This window comes from Meles meles, chromosome 13, assembly GCF_922984935.1.
Source record: "Meles meles chromosome 13, mMelMel3.1 paternal haplotype, whole genome shotgun sequence".
NCBI lineage: Eukaryota > Metazoa > Chordata > Mammalia > Carnivora > Mustelidae > Meles > Meles meles.
In genome coordinates this window covers 33,327,286-33,343,803 of record NC_060078.1, presented here as the reverse complement: position 1 = coordinate 33,343,803, position 16,518 = coordinate 33,327,286, and the positions used below count along the sequence as shown (strand labels likewise).

General features: G+C 37.0%; 1 protein-coding gene across 1 annotated transcript in view; it reads right to left on the bottom strand.

The window, feature by feature from the left end:
* The window catches only part of MCU (mitochondrial calcium uniporter), a 205,045-nt gene that overhangs the window by 87,444 nt on the left and 101,083 nt on the right, over window positions 1-16,518 (bottom strand). The gene's annotated exons all lie outside the window — the stretch shown is intronic.

The window sequence follows — 16,518 nt, the reverse complement described above, 5'->3', positions numbered from 1 at the left end:
TTTTCCAGACTGAGCCAGCCAAGCATCCATTACCTAATGCTCTTCAAGTTTTTCATCTCTCTCTATAAGCACCTGGGAAATTATAATTTTACATTTTTTTAAAAGTCTACTCATTGTTTTTTTAGTTATTTCTTTTTTTTTATTTTTATTTTATTTATTTGACAGAGAGAAATCACAAGTAGGCAGAGAGGCAGGCAGGGAGAGAGGAGGAAGCAGGCTCCCTGTGGAGCAGAGAGCCTGATGCGGGGCTCGATCCCAAGACCCTGGGATCATGAACTGAGCCGAAGGCAGAGGCTTAACCCACTGAGCCACCCAGGCGCCCCTGTTTTTTTAGTTATTTCTAACACCCAATGTGGGGCATGAACCTATGACCCCAAGATCAAGAGCTGCACATTCTTCCAACTGAGCCAGCCCTGTAATTTTACATTTAATTGTGAGACTATTTCATTAATATCCCTTCGTCTACTAGAGTGTAAGCTCGGTGGAAGCAGGAACCATGTCTCCTTTATAGTGCGTGGCATAGGGGTACCTGGATGGCTCAGTGGGTTAAGCATCTGCCTTTAGTTCGGGTCATGATTCCAGGGTCCTGGGATTGAGTCCCACATCAATCTCCTTGCTCAGCTGGGAGTCTGCTTTTCTCTCTTCCTGCAGCTCCCTCTACTTGTACTCTCTCTCTCTCTCTGATAAATAAATACACAAAATCTTAAAAAAAGAAAAAAAAAGAATTACAGTGTGTGGCATAGAACAGGTACTCAGTATATATTTACTATATGTATAAATATATACATGAAGAAGGATGAATGAAGAAGGAAAAGAAAATTTAAGAGAACTTCCCGTAATCTAAGTAAAAATCTTTCTCATTGTATAGTTCTCATTTAAATGAAGGCTTATTCTGGGACTTAGAGTTGTTCTCGGGGTCTTTTTAAAGAAAACAATACATATCTAACATTACAAAAGAAAAACAGAAACTTGTTTTGGACATTAAAAGTTCCAAACTGGTATTTAAAGTAATTCTTTTAAGTTTATTTTAAGTAATCTCTGCACCCAATGTGGCACTCTAGCTCACCCTAAGATCAAGAGTTGCATGCTCTTCTGACTAAGCCAGCCAGGCACCAACCCAAGTGGTTATTTTTAAAGCAAAATCTCAACATCAAGTTTTTAGACTGTTTAAAAAAGTTAAAGTGAAATTGGAGGGGTAGTGCAAATAAAAGTAGAGATATGTAAACAATGTACCTTCTAATTGATACAGTAGAAAGTATATAGATCACCCGTGATGTATTCTTGCTAAAAACTGAACTGGAATCTGACTTCACCTCTAAGTTTAATTAACAATGTGTAGAAATACAGGAGATATGGAAATTCATTAGAAGATGCCACAAGGATTAGCAAATTCTTCTACAGCATAAATGGCCTGATTTGTTCAACAAAAAGGGCAAGGATTAAAAAAATGTAAGTGGGGGCACCTGGGTGGCTCAGTCCTTCAGTGGCTGCCTTAGGCTCAGGTCATGATCCCAGGATCCTGGGATCAAGCCCCACAGGGGCTTGTTCAGCAGGAAGCCTCATTCTCTCTCTCCCATCCCCCCTGCTTGTACTCCCTCTCTCGCTGTCAAATAAATAAATGAAATCTTTAAAAAAATAAAATAAAAAAAAAATTCTAAAAAAAATTCTAAAAAATAAATTCTAAAAATTCTAAAATTCTAAAAAATAAAAAATTCTAAAAATTCTAAGAATAAAATAAATTCTAAAAAATAAAAAATTCTAAAATAGCTAAAAAATAAATTCTAAAAATAAAATAAATTCTAAAAATAAATTCTAAAAATTCTAAGTGGAGATTCAGTTCTTATTGACACCTAGTCAAAATGGAAGTTCTCTTCTGTCAAAAATATATTCAATAACACACGCATACAATTATAATGCACAGTACCTTTGTTGTTGTTGTTGTGGGAAAGAGCACAAAATAGAATTAATCAATCAACACTCCTATTTGGAGAAATACTGCAATGAATGCATTTGTGTGTGAATTTACTTGTTTTGTTTGCATCCTAACTACCCACAATAAAAAGCAAAATGCAATCAACCATGCTAGAGAAAAGACTAAATTAGTTTTTACACTCTACAGAAAAGTATCTTAGAAAACTGTCATATGAAGAAGTGATCTAAGACTATGAAGACAAAAAATGTGGAATAAAAAGCACTACAGAAGTGCATTAGACAGTTAATTAATAAAAATGTTTTGTTATTATTTTGGAATATGTATTTGTTGGCTTTTAAAATGTGTAAATTGGTGCAGCTCTTTTCTCATTCAAAATACATACTTACATTGCTAAAAAAAATGAGGAAAAGGAATTTACAGATTAAAACAGAATTTAATGTATGGTCCTCATTTGGATTCTGGTTCAAATGAACCAACTGTAAAGCGCCTCGGTGGCTCAGGTGATTGTGTCCGCCTTCAGCTCAGGTCATGATCCCAGGGTTCCCTGCTCAGTTGTCTGTCTCCCTCTCTCTCTGTCCCTGCCCCTGCTTGTGCACTCTCTCTTGCCCATTCACTCTCTCAGAAAAATAAAGTCTTCCAAAAAAACCCAAATGAACCAACTGCAATAAAACATTTATGGGACAATTAGGAAAATCTGAATAATTACTAGTTATTTGATGATACTAAGAAAATATTGTTGACATTTTCAGATGTGATGATGATATGGTAGCTATCCTTATGTCAGAGAAATATAATGAAGTATTTTTTGAAATATGATATGATAAATAATTTGCCTAAGACAATACTGTATTTGTGTGTTATGTGCAAGTAAATGGGTAAGGGTAAAGATGAGATAAGATTGGCCGTGTGATAACTGATTAAGATGGGATTCATTATTCTTTTATCGTAAAAGTTTTAAATTTTCACAATAAAATATCAATAATACAAAATGGAAGCTTAAGGTTATTTACTACAGCTTAAGGTTACTTATTGGATGACAGGAATTAAACAGATTTAGGGATTTCTCTAAGAAAAGCCTTCAAAAACAAGCTCTCTTTTCAGAGCTTTAAACATGGATAGATAATAGCAGAGGACCCCATAAGGAACAAACTTAACAAGCTAAATTTTTGAGTTTCGATGTTTGTGTGTGTGTGTGTGTGTGTGTGTGTGTTTGTGTAATATCTGGTCATTCTTTCCACTACTACATTATTAAATAAAAATCCTGCAGCTTTCATAGGCTCTCTGAGTCTTTATTACAAAAGGCAAACAGAAGGTAGAGGAAAATGAGAGCCAACTAGATGAAGAAAGAGGAAAAATGAGAACTGCTGTTGATTGTAAGATAAAGTGGCTTCTAGAAACAAAGACACAAGCAAAAAAAAAAAAAACCATTTACTATATAAGCTATAATGTCTACCACAACAACCTAAGTGAAAACAGATTGCTCAGATGGAAAGACCCGCCTATTTTGCTCCTGAAAGTACTCTGTTTTAAGTCTATCTTTTCTGACAATAAAACCCACAAAGAAGAAAGAGGGGGAAATAAATTATTTTTTTGGGGGGAAATAAATTATTATTCTATTATAAGGGAAACACAGAAACAATGAGTCATGAATAACACAAATGAAATAAGAGACAATTCTCTTGGTCGTGGCCTGAAGGTTGTATGGGGAACGGAGCCACTGCTGATTAAGGTGCAGTGAAAAGCTGCTCAATTCAATTACTTGGGAGTTATAAATATTTCAAAATAAATTTGAGTGGTGATGTTTTTGTAAAGGATTGAACAGATTTACCATATCACTTTTCACAGGCATTTACAGAATACAGATAAATATATAAACATATTATTTTAATGTTCAAATAAAGGCATGAAACACAAAACAGAAAGTGACACGTTAAGGGTTATGCAAAGGAATGGATGTTGGGGTTTTTTTGTTTGTTTTGCTTTGGGTGTTTTTTTTTGTTTTGCTTTAAAACCAAAAGTGGAATGGTGAAGATATATACATAATAAATATATTTGAGCAAGGTAGGTTCTGAGAGCTGTGGCTATCCAACAGCCTAGAACAGTTAAGTATTTACCTTTACCATAATTTTTCTTTTCACTCCATTTCTAATGAAGTTAAACATTTGTAGGCCTCATTTAGGTGCTTCCCAGTTTCACTAAAGGACATTTTTTTTTTAATTTATTTATTTGACAGACAGATCACAAGTAGGCAGAGAGGCAGGCAGAGAGAGAGAAGGAAGCAGGCTCCCTGCTGAGCAGAGAGCCCGATGCGGGGTTCAATCCCAGGACCCTGGGATCATGACCTGAGACGAAGGCAGAGGCTTTAACCCACTGAGCCACCCAGGTGCCCCTCACTAAAGGACTTTCAAGGTATTGTTCAGAAGCCCTGGTCAGAGCGCTTAGCTTTGCATCACTCATAAACCTTTATCTTCTTTTTTATTTTTTTTTCCCATTTTATTTATTTTTTCAGCGTAACAATATTCATTCTTTTTGCACAACACCCAGTGCTCCATGCAAAACGTGCCCTCCCCATTACCCACCACCTGTTCCCCCAACCTCCCACCCCTGACCCTTCAAAACCCTCAGGTTGTTTTTCAGAGTCCATAGTCTCTTATGGTTCGCCTCCCCTCCCCAATGTCCATAGCCCGCTCCCCCTCTCCCAATCCCACCTCCCCCCAGCAACCCCCAGTTTGTTTTGTGAGATTAAGAGTCATTTATGGTTTGTCTCCCTCCCAATCCCATCTTGTTTCATTTATTCTTCTCCTATCCCCCTAACCCCCCATGTTGCTTCTCCATGTCCTCATATCAGGGAGATCATATGACAGTTGTCTTTCTCCGATTGACTTATTTCACTAAGCATGATACGCTCTAGTTCCATCCACGTCGTCGCAAATGGCAAGATTTCATTTCTTTTGATGGCTGCATAGTATTCCATTGTGTATATATACCACCTCTTCTTTATCCATTCATCTGTTGATGGACATCTAGGTTCTTTCCATAGTCTGGCTATTGTAGACATTGCTGCTATAAACATTCGGGTACACGTGCCCCTTCGGATCACTATGTTTGTATCTTTAGGGTAAATACCCAGTAGTGCAATGGCTGGGTCATAGGGTAGTTCTATTTTCAACATTTTGAGGAACCTCCATGCTGTTTTCCAGAGTGGTTGCACCAGCTTGCATTCCCACCAACAGTGGAGGAGGGTTCCCCTTTCTCCACATCCTCTCCAGCATCTGTCATTTCCTGACTTGTTAATTTTAGCCATTCTGACTGGTGTGAGGTGATATCTCATTGTGGTTTTGATTTGTATTTCCCTGATGCCGAGTGACGTGGAGCACTTTTTCATGTGTCTGTTGGCCATCTGGATGTCTTCTTTGCAGAAATGTCTGTTCATGTCCTCTGCCCATTTCTTGATTGGATTGTTTGTTCTTTGGGTGTTGAGTTTGCTAAGTTCCTTATAGATTTTGGATACTAGCCCTTTATCTGATATGTCGTTTGCAAAAGAAAACTCAAAGAGGTTTGATTTATATCTCAATTAAACACAAAATTATGTTTAAGTGGAGATGGGGTTAACAAAATTTCTTTGTCTTATTTTTTATTCCTACTCTAAACTCACTGAAAATGCTGAAGGGGTGCCTGGTTGGCTCAGTCAGTTAGATATCTGACTCTTGATTGCAGCTCAGGTCATGATCTCAGGGTTGTGAGATTTAGCCCCACGCCGGGCTCCATGCTGACCATGGAGCCTGCTTGAGGATTCTCTCTCTCCCTCTTACTCTGCCTCTCTGCACCCACATGCACTCTCTCTCTTGCTCTCTCTTTAGGAAAGAAAGAAAAGAAAAAGTATTAACTACACTGTACCTATAAAATCAATACAACAGAACAGAGCAGAACAGATCTTTTGGAAGTGCTTTCAGCATAAACTAATGAAAGTGTTATAAGTCAATACTAATTATCCAGAAAATTATTTAATTAGTCACATCCATTTGGAAAGCACTCTAAATTTCCATCATACAGTAATAGTTTCCTAGCTTAAGAGGTGATACTGTATCATAACACTAAAGTACCATAAATTTTGTAGAGAAAATGTTCCAAGAATTATGAATATGGTCTCTACCCACCTCTATTTCCCCAAGTTAATGCCAATATGCTCAACTTTCTGATTTTTCCTCTCACTGCAACGTTCTGAAAAATAATCCAACACCTAAGATTTATGTACTTATTTGCATATGAATATTTCAATTTAAAAAGATTTTTTAATGCATGCAGCCAAGGTTTAAAAAAATCATCCAAACATAATTCAATTCAAAGATTTTGTTAGGAAAATACAATTTTCTCTTGTGTTCACCATTCTGTTAGAGAATGTTTGCTTTTATTATTAGTGATGTTCAGGCTTTCAAATGAAGAGAATAACTATGAGGATGTAATTTTTAGACAGGGGAGATGTATGAACTCATTAAGTCATTCAGTAAATAAATCTTGACTTACTGATTCATGAACAAGAGGCTTTTCCATCTTTCTGCACTGTCAGAATGATTATAAAAAAATAATTAATAATAGAAACTGTGATGATCCAACCAATATATTTCAAAAGCAATCTATTACATACATCACAGTGAAATGAGTTAGGTTTTTTTCCTACATGATCGGAATAAAGAGATTTAGCAGTATCTAATGTCTGCTCTTTCATATATTTTCTGTATTGAACCTGTCACAAATATCCAGAGATGAGTGTTCACTAGAGAACAGTTTCATGAACTCTTGAACTTAGTTTTATTTACTACTGTGTTTTCAAGACCAAAAATAGTGCTTGGCACAGAGTATACTCATTTAAATACATAAAGAAAAATGAATGTTTACTGTGGCAATGTTTATTATAGTGAATATTTGGAAACGATCTCAATAAATTAAGATTTATCAATACAATGAAATACTACATAGCTATTAAAAAGAATGAGGTTGGGGGTGCCTGGGTGGCTCAGTGGGTTAAAGCCTCTGCCTTCAGCTCAGGTCATGATCCCAGGGTCTTGGGATCAAGCCCCACATCGGGCTCTCTGCTCAGCAGGGAGCCTGCTTCCTCCTCTCTCTCCCTGCCTGTCTCTCTGACTAGTTGCAATCTCTGTCTATCCAATAAATAAATAAAAAAAAAAAAAAAAAAGAATGAGGTTGATCCACATACATATCTGTGAAAAAAATATATCACGGAGATCTTAGGTGCAAAAATTAAGTTACACACACACACACACAAAAGTTAAGTTACAAAATTAAATGTAGTATGATTTTAAATTTGTGTTAAAATACATAGCATGATTCTATATTTGCACTTAAAATATATTCATGTTTTATACGCACAGAGAAAAGTCTGGAAGAATTTATATCAAACTGTTAATGGTTTGATCTCTAAGCGGGGGATCACTTTCACTATTTACTCTGTAACATTTCTGTACTGTCCATTTACTTAAAAATATCACATATCATTCTAATAAGAAAAGATTTCTAAAAATTAAAAAAATGCAAATGCATAAAGAACAAAGTTCTGGGAGGATACAATAAAAATACAATAGATATCTTTCGGTACTGGAATGATGGGTATTTTTCCCCTTTAAGCATTTAGTTTAGTTAAAAAATAATGCCACACTGAGTAGTTTTCTTTTCCTTTTACACATTTCCATATTGTTCATATTGTATGCATCAATGCATAATAATTCATAATACAAATTCATAATATAAATTATTTTTGTGGTTAGGGGGAAATAACAGAAAAATTTTAAACCTCAATATAATGAATTACAATTACACAGTTTTACCATTGAACTAAAGTTTATAGAGGTTAGATAACATGTACAAGACCACACAGCTAGAAAGAGATATCTAAGGCACTCCTCCAAGAGTAATGATTCACAACAAAGATATAACAACTATGAATCTCTATGCACCAAACAGCATAGCAGCTATTTATCATAAAGTAGAAACAGTAAAACACACAGAAACACACCAGTAATAAGAGACTTTCACTGCTTAGAACACCAGAGATAAAGTAGACAAATGAGGAAAAGGCAACTTAATCTAGTTAGTAAACTAGAACATCTGTGCATATAGGTATAGAAGTATGTTCTGTACCCTGAAAATTAAAAACAAAATAACCTCACCAAATGCCGAAGTAACATTTATGAAAACTAACCACATTAAGTCACAAGGAAAAACCTCAATAAATTCTAAGAAGTAACAAAAATAAAGAGGATATTCTTTAATCATAGTGTAATAAAACTAGAAATCTATAACAAACTCAGAAAATAAACCCTATCTGGAAATTTTAAAACTCTCTGTTAAACAATTATTGGTCAAAAAAGAAGTAAGGATTGTTTCAATTTCCCTGTTAAGGCTTTGGCCTTACCTTAGATTGGATGGGCTATCTCTCTAACAGTTAAATGTTTCTATTATTTGAGAAATATTAAATTTCTATTTTTGAGAAATTGAATAAAAATATCTTAACAGTTAAAAGTTTCTATTATTTGAGAAATATTAATATTAAACTGCATATAGTTTATGGCAGGTGTTCTCAGAGTAACAGATCTGGGTTTCTTAGTGTTTCATGAGAAATCCCTGGTGAATTATGAGCCCTAACAGTTAAAAAGTGGCATTATTTTTAACCAAACTATTCTCTTGTGCCAAGAAACAGACATTACATCATAGGTGTCTCATCAGAAGCCAACATTTCCAGTCATGAGGAACTGTGATCAAATTGGGTGATGAATAAGTAAGTATGCTCATGTATTACTTCGTGTTAAAGAAAAATTTGGCCCAACTTCCTAGTGTGTATTTTTCTCATAATTATGGCAGACAGAACTTTAATATTATAATAGATTTAATGCTGAAACAGATATACTTAGTACACAGTCTAATAAAAAACATATGCAAGCTTCAAACATTAAACATGGGATTTCAGAGAAAGTTCACATTTGCCAAGGACATCCCTAGGATCCTGAGGGGATATACTTCTCACTCTCTATAGCTAGAGAATAGCTTGAAAATTACCTTATATAGTGAATTATTTTGTTATGATGCCAGGTGAGATCCAGCAAAGAAGACCATGGGGTAGCTTTTGTGGATAAACAAAGTATTCATAAAATTAAAATTTTTTTAAAAAGGAAAAAAATTGAAACAAAAGCTTCAGTGCACAAGTGTAGGTAACCAAAAATACCATATGATGCCTCATTTGTTTGGTATGGTCAGAAAATTGAGTGTTTCACACAAGTGAGTTTTCCATGAAACTAAAGCCTATCCCTTCAAGCATAAAATATTTTCAAGTTTTAAATTTATTTCCTTGGAAGAATTTCCAAAGTATTTTTACTTTAACTTTTTATTGTGAAAAATTTTAAGTATATACAAATATATTCTACAATGAATTCCCCATGTACCCATCACCCAGAGTCAACAATTACTGACTTAGTTGATCTTTTAAATAGTTTTTTTTTTTTTTTAAAGATTTTATTTATTTATTTGACAGAGAGAGATACAAGTAGGCAGAGAGGCAGGCAGAGAGAGTGAGAGGGAAGCAGGCTCCCTGCCGAGCAGAGAGCCCGATGCGGGACTCGATCCCAGGACCCTGAGATCATGACCTGAGCCGAAGGCAGCGGCCTAAACCACTGAGCCACCCAGGCGCCCCACTGACTTAGTTGATCTTATTTCATCTCTTCTACACTTGGGCTGAAAGGCACAGAAGCACAACAAAATAAAAGGAGGCTTGGCCTTGGGCTTCCCAAACCTCTAGTAAAGGTTACTCACCTGCAGAAACAGGCTACTTTTATGGGAAAGCAAGAATGATTCAGCAGACTCAAGAACAAGAGGGCAGAGCCAAAAATCTAGCAAAAAGTCCCATAGAAAAACTGAGACCTTCCTAATCAAGGAACTGGCAATATGTGTTACCAGTCAGTAACTGCTGTGTATCTCGTGTTTTTCCCCTTTTTTAATGGGAAGATGTAGCATGGTTATCCTAGACCTGCCCTAGGATATGTAGGAACATTATATGTTCCATTTATGTAGGGCAGATAACTTATCTCTTTAGTCACCAGTCTTCAAATCAAGAGGAATGGTTCTATATGCAAGAAACTGGCACTTGTGGAGCCTCATTCATACCTGGACTTGGTATAGATAAGAGCCTGGACTTGGAGCTGATGCTGTACTAAAATGTGAAATTGAGGATCTTGGTAGAGGAGTTGAATGCATTTTGCATGTGAAAGGGATGTGAATTCTTACAGCCAGAGGGCAAACTGGCAAATTGTGTCTAGTGAGGAAGGCTACTACAGTATTATCCCATCCCACACATTTTTCTCACAACATGATGATGCCTATACATTCTTCCAATCAAGAGGAGGGTCTATGATTCTTCAAATCTGGGTAGGACTGAATAAGGAAGTTATGATACATGATTTCTGAAACTAAGTCATAAAACACAACTTCTACCTGGTTCTTTGGATATGCATTCTTGGAGTCCAGCCACCTTGTGTTAGAAAATCTAAGTTACATAAAGTGGCAGTATACAGACATTCCATACTAACAGCCAGCCTCAGCCAGACATGAGTGAGGAAGACCCAACCATCATCTAACTACAACCATTTAATATACTCCAAGCAAGAACTCTCTCTTTTTTTAATTAACATAAAATGTATTATTTGCCCCAGGGGTACAGGTCTGTGAATCATCAGGCTTACACATTTCACAGCACTCACCATAGCACATACCCTCCCCAATGTCCATAACCCAGCCACCCTATCCCTACCCTCCACCCCCCAGTAATCCTCTTTGTTTCCTGAGATTAAGAGTCTCTTATGGTTTGTCTCCCTTCCAATCCATCTTGTTTCATATTTTCCTTCCCTACCCCCTACAACGCCCCTCCCTATCTTTCAAATTCCTCAGGTCAGAGAGATCATATGATAATTGTCTTTCTCCGACTGACTTATTTCGCTCAACATAATGCCCTCTAGTTTCATCCATGTCACTGCAAATGGCAAGATTTCATTTCTTTTGATGGGTGCATAGTATTCCATTGTGTGTGTGTGTGTGTGTGTGTGTGTGTACACATATACACCAGATCTTCTTTATCCATTCATCTGTTGATGGACGTCTAGGTTCTTTCCATAGTTTGACTATTGTGGACACTGCCGCTATAAACATTTGGGTGCATGCATCCCTTTGGATCACTACGTTTGTATCTTTAGGGTAAATACCCAGTAGTGCAATTGCTGGGACATAAGGTAGCTGTATTTGTAACTTTCGGAGGAACCTCCATACTGTTTTCCAGAGTGGCTGCACCAGCTTGCACTCCCACCAACAGTGGAGGAGGGTTCAACTTTCTCTGCATCCTTGCCAGCATCTGTCATTTCCTGACTTGTTAATTTTAGCCATTCTGACTGGTGTGAGGTGGTATCTCATTGTGGTTTTGATTTGTTTTTCCCTGATGCCAAGTGATGTGGAGCACTTTTTCATGTGTCTGTTGGCCATATGGGTGTCTTCTTTGCAGAAATGTCTGTTCATGTCTTCTGCCCATTTCTTGATTGGATTATTTGTTCTTTGGATGTTGCGTTTGATAAGTTCTTTATAGATTTTGGATACTAGCCCTTTATCTGATATGTCATTTGTGAATATCTTCTCCCATTTTGTCAGTTGTCTTTTGGTTTTGTTGACTCTTTCCTTTGCTGTGCAAAAGCTTTTTATCTTGATGAAGTCCCAGTAGTTCATTTTTGCCCTTCCAAGCAAGAACTATCTTGTTGAGCCCAAACAACCCACAAAATTATGATAAATAATAATACAATGACCGTTAAGTCATAAGTTTTAAGGTGCTCTGTTACAAAGCTATTGATAGGGGCGCCTGGGTGGCTCAGTGGGTTAAAGCCTCTGCTTTCGGCTCAGGTCATGATCCCAGGGTCCTGGGATCAAGCCCCGCATCGGGCTCTCTGCTCAGTAGGGAGCTTGCTTCCCTTCCCCCCCCCGCCGCCTGCCTCTCTGGCTACCTGTGATCTCTGTCTATCAAATAAATAAAATCTTTAAAAACAAAACAAAAACAAAGCTATTGATAATAAGACCCAAGTATACTCCTCTTTAATAAATTAAACTCTTATGTCCACAAAGGTATTTAGAGAACTGTTTACCTATATATTAAGTGGTCCCAGACTCCTGAATTTCTACAAAATTTTCTGATAGCATAGACCGATGGGGTTAGGAGTTCCCAGGGAAAAAAAAAAAAGGTGAGACATAATCTTCTTGACATAAGAGAAATCATTTTAGGCCCCCTAGTCATTTTGTGATCTATGCCTGAGTGGCATATGACTTATCCAAGCACATTCCTTGTAAAACTTCCTGGGATACATTAAAATTGCAGAAAATAGACCTCAGTAGTTAATGATTTTAAAGGAATGAAAGAATGCAAAAACAAATAGCCACTACCAGGCCAAGAGGTAACCTAACCATATCAGAGACAATAAATCAGTGGTAAAATTCCCAAAGCTGTTTCAAAAGTAAAGACTGACCTAACACACACTCTTGAATTCTTTCGGCAGGACTTAAACCCCTCTGTGCACTCAAACACTGGACTAACTGGAGCCAGAGAACTGATGATGCCGACCCTTACCCGCCCTTGCAACTTCAAAGACCTAGGATCTAGACTCCTGTCAACTTAGGATGACTTCTGCCACAATTCTGCACTGAACTCTCCTTTGCCAAGACCCACCATGAGTACGCAAGCACACTCAGCTTAAAACTTGACCAGTTAGATCGTTGGGGGAAAGGGCAGGCCCTGCTTTAGGAAGTATCCCGTGTTCTCCCTACTTATTGCAAGTAAAACCCTCCCTTTTCCCACTCTGGCTTGTTTGTGTCTTCTGGCTCCATACCCACCAAGAGGCAAATCCAGTTTTCAGACTACCATAGTTTTTCCTTTTGCTAGTTTCTCCCTTTTTGAGTGGTTTCAACATCTGGCTTCCTATCTGTTGCTTCATTTTGCCCTAGCGAAGTTCTGAGGCAGGCTCTGCCTCACCTCTGTAATGATTCTTATTTCTAAATTCCTAGCTATACAGCTGCCCCTTGAACAATGCAGGGGTTAGGGGTGCCAATCTCCCTCACAGTAGGAAATCTCTGTATAATTTTGACTCCCCTAAAACTTTACTAATAGCCTGCTGATGACTGGAAACCTTACTAATAATATAAACAGTCAATTAATATATTTACATGTATTACATGCTGTATTCTGAAAATAAAGCTAAAGAAAAGATGTTTTGAAGAAAATTATAAGGAAGAGAAAATACATTTACAGTACTGTACTATGAAAAAAAAGTCCACATACAAAGTGTACCCGAGTGGTTCAAACCCATGCTGCTCAAGGATCAACTGTATTACTGCAGTAAACCTTGGAAACGGGCATAATCATCAGTGCCCCCAACATCTACTGGGCACTAGCCATGTAACACATTACACCTCACAAGCATTGATGTCATTTAGTCTTCAAAAGAAAGAAACTCCTAAGGAGATATTATCATTAGTCTCATAAACACAGAGAGGTACCGAGTGACTTTATCCAAGGTCACACAGCTAGGAAGTGGCAGAGCCAGGATTCAACTTGACTTCAAAGGCCCCACTCTTTACTACACATTCAGCTCCTTTTGATAAAGGGAACTGAAGCACGATTCTCTTCTGGATAGCGTTAATTTAAAAATGTTTATTGTTTTTTGGCATTTAAAAAGAATTTCCTACGAAAAAGAGAACATGTTCAGAAGGAGAAAAATTGAATCTTATATAATTTCATATTCTTACATAAATGTGCCACTACAACTAATATACCTGCACTCAAATAGTAATTACTCAGATTAGCTGCATTTAGTGATTCATGGCATTTTAATTACAGGAAAGCATACTGGCTGAAAGGCTTCCTGACAAAAATAAAAATAAATTATCCTATATCTAAATATGCAATATAATTAAAGCAGAAACTTCTAAGAACGAGAAAGACAGAAAAATTCTAGCTTTTTCGCACTGTTTTTTTTTAATTTTTAATTTTTTATTAACATATAATGTATTATTAGCCCCAGGGGTACAGGTATGTGAATCGCCAGGTTTATTCAGCATTGTTTTTTGTTTTTTGTTTTTAAAGATTTTATTTATTTATTTGACACAGAGAGAGATCACAAGTAGGCAGAGAGGCAGGCAGAGAGAGAGGAGGAAGCAGGCTCCCTGCGGAGCAGAGAGCCTGATGTGGGGCTCGATCCCAGGACCCTGAGATCATGACCCGAGCCGAAGGCAGTGGCCTAATCCACTGAGCCACGCAGGTGCCCCTATTCAGCATTGTTTTTAAAAAGAAAAACAATCTCTAAAAAGGAGCCATCCAAGGACTAGTATAACTCTGACATCCTTCTCCTAGACTAGGGGTATAGATAGGGATGGTAAAGAGAGTAATAAAACAGAAAGGAGTGAAAATAATAAATACTAATGATTATGGTTTGCAGCCCATACATGACATTAAGTTAAAATCCTCTTTTGTCCATTTTGTAATAAGCTACATTAAGAGATGGTCAGGCAGCAGCTGAACTTTATAGACTTAAATTTGATTTTAAACATTATAGTCATTTTGTAATATAAAAGAACTTGAAAGACATAAGACCCATCACTAATTTGAAACCATTAGGAATAAGGTAGGACAACAAAGACAAAATGTGCTTCCACTTCTTACCTCTCAATAATGAGGAGATCGTTTCATGTAAAATCTTAATATATGCTTGCAACTCTCCCTTGAACCGGCATAGACGGTCAAGTCTACATATCATAGGAACACTATTCTTCCGGGGACAATCAATCACTCTCAAGAATATTCACTAAGTATATACCAACAGAGCAAGGCTTTCAAGATTTTGAAATGCCTCCAAAATTTCTATCTTTGTCAGACCACAATGTATTTCTTTGTTTCTTATTTCTCTATAATCAAAATGAAAAGCACTATTATGATTTAAAATATATACTGGATTTGAGATCCTAGGAGACTGCATTTCAATTGAAGTGCTGTTATTCATAAAAGTGCTACTGCAATCAGAGCTCTCTGAGCATAGTAGCATATAGCACACCCAGTAGCTTTTATTACGTAGCCACAGCCTTCCCTAGATAGAAAACTATAAATAAATAAACATCAGGGAATCCCAAGAATGTCCAGGGTTATTTCATCAAGCAAAAAGAGATTCAACCCAACAGGTGATGTATATTTCAACTCCATGCTTATTATACCTTTATCTCCATTCCTCTCCAAAATAATAGAACTCAAAAACCGAAACACATCAGAATGATCTTGCAGAATTTTCTTTCTAATACCGCAATTTCTAAAAGGAGAACATGATTCATCTCAGTTTTTCATTAAGTTAACAATCTTCGTGTTTGTTGAGGCTTCTGAGGTATATAATACATATAACTTCCCCTGTAGCTTGCCCACTCCCTTAACTAGGGATGGAAGAATGAGGATAAGAAACCATTATAAACTATAGTATATAGAGACTATATAGACTATAAAAAGTCTAGAATTGGCCTAAAAGTTATTTCTCTTCTCTTTCTATAGAAAAAGCCAGCATTCACTTAATACAGATTAAGGGAATGTCTCCCGTGCCCCACCTTCTTTGCTGAATTTTGCAACATGAAAGACATCCTAGAACTAAACCAAAATACTAGCTAGTATCAGGACTACAATGCTGCAGGGTTAAGAAAGACTCAGAGTTCAGAATTCTGAAGTCTATGTCTACAGTTTAAGTGGCCTATGACAATGCATGGCACAGAACAGGTTCTCACAAAGTCTCCTGAATCGAACCACTGACCAAACCAGAACCAAAGCTAGTAAATGTATCACAAATGTGTAACCAGAAACAACTGGTGGGCCATGTATTAAGAATAGGAACAGTTTTTTGAGGATCTCTGATCATGCTAGGCATTTTTCCAATTTCTTTTCTAGTGCTCCACAGTTTCTTATGTTATTTACGTGGCTTGATAAAGTCTGAAATGCCTTTAAAAGAGGACAACTAGGGGCGCCTGGGTGGCTCAGTGGGTTAAAGCCTCTGCCTTCGGCTCAGGTCATGATCTCAGGGTCCTGGGATCGAGCCCCGCATCGGGCTCTCTGCTCAGCGGGAAGCCTGCTTCTCCCTCTCTCTCTCTCTCTGTCTGCCTCTGCCTGCTTGTGATCTCTGTCTGTCAAATAAATAAATAAAAATCTTAAAAAAAAAAAAAGAGGACAACTACTTTTGTACTATGATTAGAAATATGAACCTAATTTCAAAAGCCTAGAAGTGTTACAAGGATTATTGTACTAATAGTCTTTTTCTTGTGTGCAAACTTGATGGAGAAATATGAGGGAACAGAACTCAACAAGGGTTAATGGAAACAGAATGGGAAAGCTAGAAATCCTGGAGATAAACTTCACCAACCTTACTTTTGAGGGAAGGGATAAGAGGAAGATCTAATTCAGTGTGTCAAATCTGATTTAATCTTACTTCATCTGGATGCAGAATGAAAACGAAAGTTTCTCCCATAAA